This window comes from Daktulosphaira vitifoliae, unplaced genomic scaffold (genome assembly GCF_025091365.1).
Source record: "Daktulosphaira vitifoliae isolate Bord-2020 unplaced genomic scaffold, ASM2509136v1 Scaffold_76, whole genome shotgun sequence".
In the NCBI taxonomy this organism is placed as follows: domain Eukaryota; kingdom Metazoa; phylum Arthropoda; class Insecta; order Hemiptera; family Phylloxeridae; genus Daktulosphaira; species Daktulosphaira vitifoliae.
Window position 1 is genome coordinate 6,285 of NW_026099645.1, and position 11,198 is coordinate 17,482.

The window sequence follows — 11,198 nt, forward strand, 5'->3', positions numbered from 1 at the left end:
TTTCAACAGAAAATCAATTAAGGCAGCCATTTTCAGTGACATAATCAATTATATTTTGATAACCATTTTGAGTAGCTTCATAAATGGTACCTCTACTCCACGGACAATAATTTTCATGGGCAAATTTTATGCATTCAAATTGGCCATTTGCAGCAGCAAGTCTTGTTGTCCCTTCGTCCCACACACACCCATTTAAATGACTATATTTTAGACAGTCTAAATGACCATTTGCAGCAGCTCCACTAATTGTCCCTTCGTCCCAATTACATCCATTTCTATGTGCATATATCAAAATATCAATATAACCACTAGCAGCAGCTTCCCTTGTTGTGCCTTCGTCCCAGTCACAACCATTTTCATGGGCATATTTAATGCAGTCTAAATGTCCATTCGATGCAACCACTCTCATTGTACCTTCTACCCAAATACATCCACGTTTACGGGCATATTTTAAACAATCTAAATTACCAAACACAGCTGCTGCTGCTGTGATATCTTTATCCCAGTTACATCCATTTTCATGAGCATAAATCAAGCAGTCTAAATAGCCTCCTGATGCAGCTACTCTAGTTGTGGCTTTATCCCACGGACACCCGTTTGCATGTGCATATTTTAAGCATTCTAATTTACCATAAGAAGCAGCTGCTTCTGTTGTGTTATTACCCCACGGACATCCATTTTCATAGGCATATTTTAAGCATTCCAAATTACCATATTTTGCAGCTGCTTCCGTTATTCTTTCATCCCACTGACATCCATTTTCATGGGCATATTTTAAACATTCTAATTTACCATTAGAAGCAGCTGTTCTTGTTGTGTTATTATCCCACGGACATCCATTTTCATAGGCATATTTTAAACATTCCAAATTACCATTAGAAGCAGCTGCATCCGTTGTTCTTTCATCCCACGGACATCCATTTTCATGGGCATATTTTAAACAATCTAATTTACCAATAGAAGCAGCTGCTTCCGTTGTTCTTTCATCCCACGGACATCCATTTTCATGAGCATATTTTAAACACACTAATTCACCATAAAGAGCAGCTACATATGTTGTGCGTTCATCCCACAAACAACCATTTACATATGCATATTTTAAACATTCTAATTTACCATTAGAAGCAGCTGCTTCCGTTGTTTTTTCATCCCACGGACATCCATTTTCATGAGCATATTTTAAACATACTAATTTACCATAAAGAGCAGCTATTTCTGTTGTACTTTCATCCCACGAACAACTATTTACATATGCATATTTTAAACATTCTAATTCACCATTAGAAGCAGCTGCTTCCGTTGTTCTTTCATCCCACGGACATCCATTTTCATGGGCATATTTTAAACATTCTAATTTACCATTAGAAGCAGCTGCTTCCGTTGTTCTTTCATCCCACGGACATCCATTTTTATGGGCATATTTTAAACAATCTAATTTACCAATAGAAGCTGCTGCTTCCGTTGTTGTTTCATCCCACGGACATCCATTTTCATGAGCATATTTTAGACATAATAATTCACCATAAATAGCAGCTATATGTGATGTGCGTTCATCCCATGCACATTTATTTTCATGGGAATATTTTAAACATTCTAAATGTCCATTAGAAGCAGCTGCTTCTGTTGTGCTTTTATCCCACGGACATCCATTTTCATAGGCATATTTTAAACATTCTAATTTACCATTAGAAGCAGCTGCTTCCGTTGTTCTTTCATCCCACGGACATCCATTTTCATGAGCATATTTTAAACATACTAATTCACCATAAAGAGCAGCTATTTCTGTTATACTTTCATCCCACGAACAACTATTTACATATGCATATTTTAAACATTCTAATTCACCATTAGAAGCAGCTGCTTCCGTTGTTCTTTCATCCCACGGACATCCATTTTCATGGGCATATTTTAAACATTCTAATTTACCAATACAAGCTGCTGCTTCCGTTGTTGTTTCATCCCACGGACATCCATTTTCATGAGCATATTTTAGACATAATAATTCATCATAAATAGCAGCTCTTTGTGATGTTCGTTCATCCCATGCACATTTATTTTCATGGGCATATTTTAAACATTCTAAATGTCCATTAGAAGCAGCTGCTTCTGTTGTGCTTTTATCCCACGGACATCCATTTTCATAGGCATATTTTAAACATTCTAATTTACCATTAGAAGCTGCTGCTTCCGTTGTTCTTTCATCCCACGGACATCTGTTTTTATGTAAATATTTTAAAATTTCTAATCTACCATTTATAGCAGCTCCTTCCGTCGTGCTTTCACCCCAAGGACATCCATTTTCTTGGGCATATTTTAAACATTGTAGTTTACCATTTGAAGCAGCTTCTTCAGTTGTTCTTTTATTCCATGGGCATTTATTTTCATGAGCATACATTAAACATTCTAAATGTCCATTAGCAGCTGCTTTTTCTGTTGTACTTTCATCCCACGGACATCCATTTTCATGGGCATATTTTAAACATTCTAAATTACCATTAGAAGCAGCTGCTTCTATTGTGCTTTTATCCCACGGACATCCATTTTCATAGGCATATTTTAAACATTCTAATTTACCATTAGAAGCTGCTGCTTCCGTTGTTCTTTCATCCCACGGACATCTGTTTTTATGTAAATATTTTAAAATTTCTAATCTACCATTTATAGCAGCTCCTTCCGTCGTGCTTTCACCCCAAGGACATCCATTTTCTTGGGCATATTTTAAACATTGTAGTTTACCATTTGAAGCAGCTTTTTCAGTTGTTCTTTTATTCCACGGGCATTTATTTTCATGAGCATACATTAAACATTCTAAATGTCCATTAGCAGCTGCTTTTTCTGTTGTACTTTCATCCCACGGACATCCATTTTCATGGGCATATTTTAAACATTCTAAACTACCAGAAATGGCAGCGGCTTCTGTTGTTCTTTTATCCCATAAACATTTATTGTTATGTGCATATTTTAAAATTACTATATTACCTGCACGAGCAGCTATGATAGTTAGAACTATATTTAATTTATGTATATATTTTTGAGCATATTTTAAAATATCTAGATCAGTATTTTTAATAGCACTTTGTACAATTTGTAATTCATTCCAAGGACATCCATTTTCANTATTCCAAGGACATCCATTTTTATGAGCATATTTTAAGCATTCCAAATTACCATATTTTGCAGCTGCTTCTGTTGTGCTTTTATTCCACGGACATTCATTTTTATGTAAATATTTTAAGATTTCTAAATTTCCTTTTGTAGCTGCAGCCTTTGTTGTTTCTTCGTTCCATTCACACCCATTTTCATGAGCATATTTTAAACATTCCAAATTACCTTTTGCAGCTGCTACAATAGTCGTATCATCATCCCATTGACATCCATTTTTATGAGCATATATTAAAATTTCTAAGTTTCCATCTTCAGCAGCTTTTCTGGTGGTACCTTTTTGAAATTGGCATTTTATACCGTCATCTGAATATTGAATCGCTATATGATAACAATTGTTTATTAATTTTTGCTTTTAAAATTTTTTATAATCTAGATTATTAAATATGTATACCTACTTAAAAGAAAACTATTTCAATTAAAATAGTCATTAATAAATTTTTAAAAATTAATATTATTATTTATGTTTTACTTCAATTATTATTATTTTTATTCTTAAGCATACTTAAGTCATGCTTTCACTCTTTGACAAATTATAAATATTTTGTGTCGATTTATTGCTATTAAAAAAAAAACTTAAACCCTCCAGGAAAGATTATATATTACAGACATATTTTTCTATTGCCTACTCTGGGGAAAGTGTTTGAATAACTTATGCTGTTAACACAACCCTACTTTCAAATATTGACCCTATGATGGTTAATCTAATCTTAGAAATTATTTAGATAATTTAAAATAAACGCAGACAAATCTACTAACACAATATTTATATTACGCGGAGAAATATGTTCAGTTACTACACTGAATGGATTACTAATATTTCACTTATATCAAGTTAAATACTTAAGTCTCATATTTGACAGACGTCTCACTTGAGAAACTAAATAAACAAGGAAAAAATATAATTCACGTCATCATCTAAGATCTCTACCAAAATCAAAATTTTTCTAAAAATTAAAATAATCCTATACAATGCTCTGTTAAACTGGACATACATAATCGTAATAATGGGATCTACTAAAACTTATGTAAATAGGAGTCCTATTGTAGGTCTTCCACTCAATGTAACCATGTACTCAATTTCTTTTTAAAATATGTTTAAACAATTACTTATCGTGCATAACAGAATATAAATATTCGTATATAATAATTTTTTTGGAAAAGAGTTAGTATTAATGGTACAAATCATTATTAAATAATTTTTATTGCTATTATTTCACATTCAATTGACGTCACCTTACTTCAAATAGATCATTAGGCTCAAATAATAAAAACTAATATCAGTTTGTCATTTTTTTAAAGGGCTTTAAAAATATTGGTGTATTGTCTTTTGTTAATATTTACTTAAACAAATTGTTATTCATACAGAACAATATTTACAAAGTAATTATATTGAACCATGCTGCTTGCAACTGTTTTAAAATTATATTTTTAGGTAGCGATAGTGTATATTTATTGCAATAAAATTTTACTTAAAATTATGTTGATTTGTTCATTTTTAATAAATTTATAGCAATTTTAAGAAAATAAAATTTTTAAAAATGTGGAAAAAAAATTACCGATTTTTAAAATTGTAACTTTTTTAAGGATTTCTCCCATTACCGGAAACCAGGGAATATTTACAATTTATGAGGGGATATCTTTTTAAATACGTTATTTAAACCCTTTCTTCCAACTAAATTTTAAATTAAACAATATCTCTTCATTCAATGGAATCATAACTTTAAATATGCGTATAAATATTTGTACTATTTCAACTTAATTTTCCGAAAATACTGACACTTTTATATATATTTTAAATTAAAGTTTATAAATTATACTTTGCTATGAGTAATGAAAATTTCAAACTATAGATTGTATTCATGGTGAAAATGGTTACTGTATTCAAAAATATGCTATTTTAGAAAAATTCAAGGTTTTGTATTTTATTTTATTTTAAAATACCTTACAAGTGTATTCTCAGATTTTCATAAATATTGAATAAATCTAATTGACGTAGCTAATAGTTACGAACCCGTCTTGTTATTATATTAATGTAGTGGGGTTAAGGAATAATTAGTATTAACAACGAATAAGCAACAATCAATGGCGTTCGAACCATTATATAAATATATTGTGTTACGACTTATAAGTGATTTTTACCTTAAGACAATTAATTTATCAATTATAAATAATTGTATTTCTAAATTATAGAGCCGTTATAAATATATATATTGTGCCATAATCCTTTATTTTCATTTCACATTACAACTACATCCATTTCAAACACGTTACCATGTCTCATTCTAGGTGGGACACAACAACTTGTGGCAGCGGAAAAACAGGAGTATCTTGCAGGAGAAGATCAAATTGGTTAGTGGAATGCCTTGTACCATAATTTGTACATCAAAAGATAAATATATACATTGTATAGTATAGTATATTGACTAGGGTGGTCCTTAAAATACAAATTTTCAAAATTCGATTTACGCGCACCAAAAAATTGTTCTATTACATGTAAAAATAAACTGTGCAAAATTTGGTCCCGATAGGTTGACGTTAACACGTGCCGCAAGAGGGTTAAAAATTCGATCAAAAGGGTAGTTTTTCAGTTATTGTACTTTATCTCAAAATATATGATTTTTACGTAAAAGTTTATAAGAAAGAAATTATACATATAATTATTTTACATAAAAAAGATTATAAGCAAAAAACTCATAAGTTAAATATTTACCTCCTAAAAGTCAAAAGTTCCATAAATATTATGTTTACCAGTAAAATTCATATATTTTGGCATTTTAAGTATATACGATGAACCGTTCAAGTTATAAAAAAAATTTTCATGTAAAAGTTATTTGAAATTTAATTTTCTATTAGTTTTGTAGAAAAATAAAATTGTTTTACGTGTTTTCTGGCGAGGTAATAAAGAAAACTTATAAATAACAATCATTATTCTATCATTTATCATTTTTTGTTTAGATAATGTTGTTGAGTTAAATTTGTTTAGTTCCTCAGAATATGAAACAGAAGATGATTTGTCTGGTTCATCATATTCTTCAAAAACACGAGGGTTTATAACTTTTATGACTCCTAAATTACTTTCTGCATTAGATCAATGCCTGATATCTGACCGCGATGCTGTGCATTTAATTATTTCTACTGCTGAAGCATTAGGTAATAACGAATCAAAGTTAATAACCAACCGATCAACTATTCGACGGGAAAGATTATTTTTTAGTGAGGGAAAGGTAAATGAAATAAAAAAAACATTAAATTTCTGGATAAAAATAGTCTTGTCTTGCATTGGGATGAAAAACTACTTCCAGGCATTATAAATAGAGCTAAAGTTGATCGATTGCCAATCTTGGTATCATTTGAGTGAGTAAGTCAATTACTTGGGTTTCCAAAAATTGATAGTGATTCTGGCGAGAATCAGGTAAATGCAATTTTTGATTTATTACAAGTTTGGGATGTAAAAAATAAAATACAGCCCTTGTGTTGTGACACAACAGCTTCTAATACAGGTCACTTAAATGACGCTTGTATATTGCTTAAACAACTCTTAGAGCGTAATGTGTTGTATTTACCATGTCGTAGACATATTTTGGAATTAGTACTAAAAAATGTTTTCGAGGTTAAACTTAATTTATGTACAACTGGTCCAGATGTATCAATTTTTAAAAATTTAAAGAATGTTTGATTAGTCTAGATTTGTTGAATTTTGATATTGGTATCAATGATATAATTATAAAAAATGCAGTTGAACACACTAAAAATAATGTAAAAAAATTTTAATTGGAAACATTAATAATTCAACAATGTAGAAATTACTACAAAGAATTTATGTGTTTTTTTTATGGGTGCAACACCCCTTAATGATGTAAAATTTCACTACCCTAGTGTTTTTCATCATGCTAGATAGATGTCTAAAGCAATTTATTAAAAAATATACATGTTCAGAAAACAGCTTAAAATACGAGAAGAACATGCATTTCGTAATATTTGTGTATTTTTGGTAAAAGTTTATGTCAAGGCTTGGTTTAAGGGATCTATTGCCATACAATCAGCATTTAATGATTTATGTTTCTTAAAAGTTTTAATTAATTATCCTGATTCTTTTATATCTAAAGCTGCAACACAGAAATTTACCGGACAGTGTACCGGCAGATATTAAACTAAAAATGGTTGAGGCATCAAGAGAGACATCACAGAAACAAGATAAAAAAAATTACAATAAACCTAAATGATACTAACTATTAAAAAAAAAGAACTTGATAGATTTTTTGGAAACTCATCCTCTTAGCTAGGTTGAAAATCCTGATTTTCAAAATGGTTTGAAAGTTTTATCTAATCCTCTTGTGACAAACGATATAGCAGAGAAAGGTGTAAAACGTATGCAAGAATACAATGAAATAGTAACTAATGATGATGAACAAAAACAGTTTCTACTACAAGTCGTTAATGATTATAGATCACAATTTGGAGATTGTACTAAAAATTCATTGATGAATAATAACAATTAATAATCCTATCAAAAACAAAATTTTTTTTATATTGTGACTACTAGAAGAATTATTTGTAATATTATTTAATTTTATAATATTTTATGAGCATTAAGATCATTTTTCATATTTTTTTTAGCATTTCATTATTGGTTTACTTATTTTATTTNAAATATTTTTTATGTAAAATAATTATATGTATAATTTCTTTCTTATAAACTTTTACGTAAAAATCATATATTTTGAGATAAAGCACAATAACTGAAAAACTACCCTTTTGATCGAATTTTCAACCCTCTTGCGGCACGTGTTAACGTCAACCTATCGGGACCAAATTTTGCACAGTTTATTTTTACATGTAATAGAACAATTTTTTGGTGCGCGTAAATCGAATTTTGAAAATTTGTATTTTAAGGACCACCCCAATATATATATATAGATATACAGTTTTTATTCAGATTATGATAATTGAAGTAGTTAGCACATAACGCGACATTTTTGAAATTTGCTGTCTCAACAGGCAGCCTTACCATCGCCATAATATTTGGTAATCGCTACTTAACAATTTTTTTTTACACACACGGAAGTAGAACATTGTTGAGTAGTACAAAAGAAAAAAAATTTCATTGAAGCCATCATATTTTGTATAGGNATGAAAAATAATAAATGGATCATGTATATTTATTATTCATCACTCAATTATTCGCAAAATAAATATAATATAAAAAACGGTAGCACAGTGGGGTCGAGGCACAGTGTGGACGAGGCATAGATGGGATAAGTATAAATGATATCTGACAGTGATTAAAATCACTATCATAAGAAACGCTTCGATGCAAATCTGTAGATAGTGTTTCCTTTAGAGAAATTGGTGAAATATTTTAAAAGCAACATGAACTCTTATTTCTTTAATTATATCCTGATTAGTAGTTCTTTGATTTTAAAATATAATATATGAATAAATACTAATTATAGTTTTTAAATTTAGTATGAAATTGTGAGGCCAGCTATGATGTATGGTTCATAGTGTTGGGCGGTTGATAAGAAAGTAGAGCAGAGAATAAGTGTAGCAGAGATGAGAATGCTTAGTTGGATGAGTGGAGTGACTAGAGAAGATAGGATAAGGAACGAGCATATAAGAGGAAGTATAGGTGTTGCGTCAATCGTGGATAAGATGACAGAAAATAGACTTAGATTGTTTAGTCATGGTATGAGGAAAGAAGAATCGAAAGCTGTAAGAACAGTTATAGAAATGAATGTTGAAGGAAGAAGAGATAGAGGAAGACCAAAAAAGAGATGGAGGGATGCTATTGAATGCGATTTGAGGACAGCTGATGTGAGCGTAGAAGATGTGGGAGATCGTGTCAAGTGGAAGCTTAGGATAAGGGTGGCCGACCCCAAGTAGTTGGGATTAAGGCAAAGAAAAAGAAAAATATTACCAGATATTCCGGTGGCAATTGACATAATATGATTGTTATTTCGGAATGTACAATTTAGCGTTTAGTTGGGTTTAAATAATATAGCGTCAAATCAATTACCTACTCTATCGGTTGTATCTCAATATACACTACACTTTAATGATACAATAAATAAATAAACTCACACATACACACATATGCATTTATAACATTGTGTCTAATGTAAGTATAACATGATAAAAAGTAACCGTAAAATGAAAAAAATGGAATATAAATTTTATTACTCATATTAAATGTAATGTAACTCGAAAAATATTTGTTTAAATGAAAAAATATAAGATTATATTTTTATTTATAATTGTCTTTTAAACAACTTTTGTGCGAAACTTTTTTTTGTAAGTTAAATATTTTTTTTTGAGAAAATTAAGAAAGCTCATATTTTTGAACTTTTGCGAGGATTTAAAAAAAAAGCTCAATTCCAATCTTGAGGACTATTAGTATGTCATTATACATATTTTAATTCAACTTTTAAAAAAACAAAATTTTTTCCGCAATTTTTCCTTTGTTGACAGGCCTAGATGTCAATTTTAAACTTGTAATTGAGCTAAAAGTTATGGTAATATATTCAATTTATTTTACTATAAACTTTCATAAATCTTTATCAAAAATTTTTCATCAACTTTAAAGAACCAAAAAAATAGGTTAAAATTGAAAATTTGGACTGATTATTTTTAACATATTAAAAATCAAATCAGTAATAATTTGAAAACAAATTTTTTTTTCTTTTAATTATTATTTTATATATATAATTAGTAATAATATAAAAAATTAGAAGTGATAGAAATAGTCTACTTGCAGATTTGAAAACAACGCGAAAATTTGATTTAGAAAAGTATATTTTTGCTTCTGATGAAAGTTCCTTGTAGTCCAGTGCATTTTTTTATAGTAACAAACAGTTTTTATTGAAAATTATTGTATCAAGCCCTTTAAATTTTTATACACGTAAAAGTAAAGCAAAATATAACTTCTTTATTATTTTTATAATTTCTCCGTTTAAATTACAATATTAAATATCAATTTCGTACTAAATATAATAATTATAATTAGTATATATTCATATATTATATTTTAAAATCAAAGAACTACTATTCATGATATAATTAAAGAAATAAGTGTTGATGTTGCTTTTGGAATAATCCACCAATTGCCTAATTTAAACAAAAAAAAAAAAGTTGGTTGGGAATTTTTTCTGCTATTCTTAAAAATTACTCCTTCGTTGACTAGAATGAATCATTAAATAGAGAATTTTATGAGAATTAAAACAATGTTATTTTTAAGATTAATATGCAGTCAGAAAGTTTTATAATTACTATTTATTGTAAATTTATCAGAAAAACTCATTATTTTTTGCATTTTTATCGTAATAGAACACTTAAATAGAAATCATAGTAATCATTTCTAAGTAATTTTTGATATTTAAAAAGATTCTACTATTGAAATATCCAGAACTGAATTAATTTTAATGATTTACTTTAACTAAAAAAAAAAANCCAGAACTGAATTAATTTTAATGATTTACTTTAGCTAAAAAAAAAGAAAGTTATAATTTTGAATCCCACTTTNAAAAAAAGTTAATATTTTGAATCCCTCTTGTGGGCAGGTAAAGGGTTAGATTTATAAAAAAAACCAAATGATAGATAAAGACATGCATCTAAATAAAAAAAAATATACTGATTTGGTAATTTTTGTTAAAGTTATAACAATTAACAAAGTTATAAGTTTTATACACTGGACTACAAGGAACTTTCATCAGAAACAAAAATATACTATTCTAAATCAACTTTTCGCGATGTTTTAAAATGTGCAATTAGACTTTTTCTATAACTTCTAAGTTTTAATATTATTAAAAAATAGTTTTTACATATAAAAAAAAATAATTAAGAACAAAAAAAATTGTTTTAAATTAATACTGATTTGATATAATATTTAATATTAATTTGATTATTAATAAGTTAAAAATAAGGAAAATGATATATTTAACCTATTTTGTTAATCGTGTAAAGTTGATTGTTGTAAATGTTTATAATAAAAAAAAAAAATTTATTTTACCATAACTTTTAGCTCAATTGGTAAGTTT

At 28.5% G+C, this 11,198-nt stretch overlaps 1 pseudogene; it reads right to left on the reverse strand.

Annotated features, from left to right (window-relative positions):
- Nucleotides 1–13: 13 nt before the first annotated feature.
- LOC126909015 (uncharacterized) overlaps nt 14–11,198 on the reverse strand; it is a 28,588-nt pseudogene continuing 17,403 nt past the window's right edge.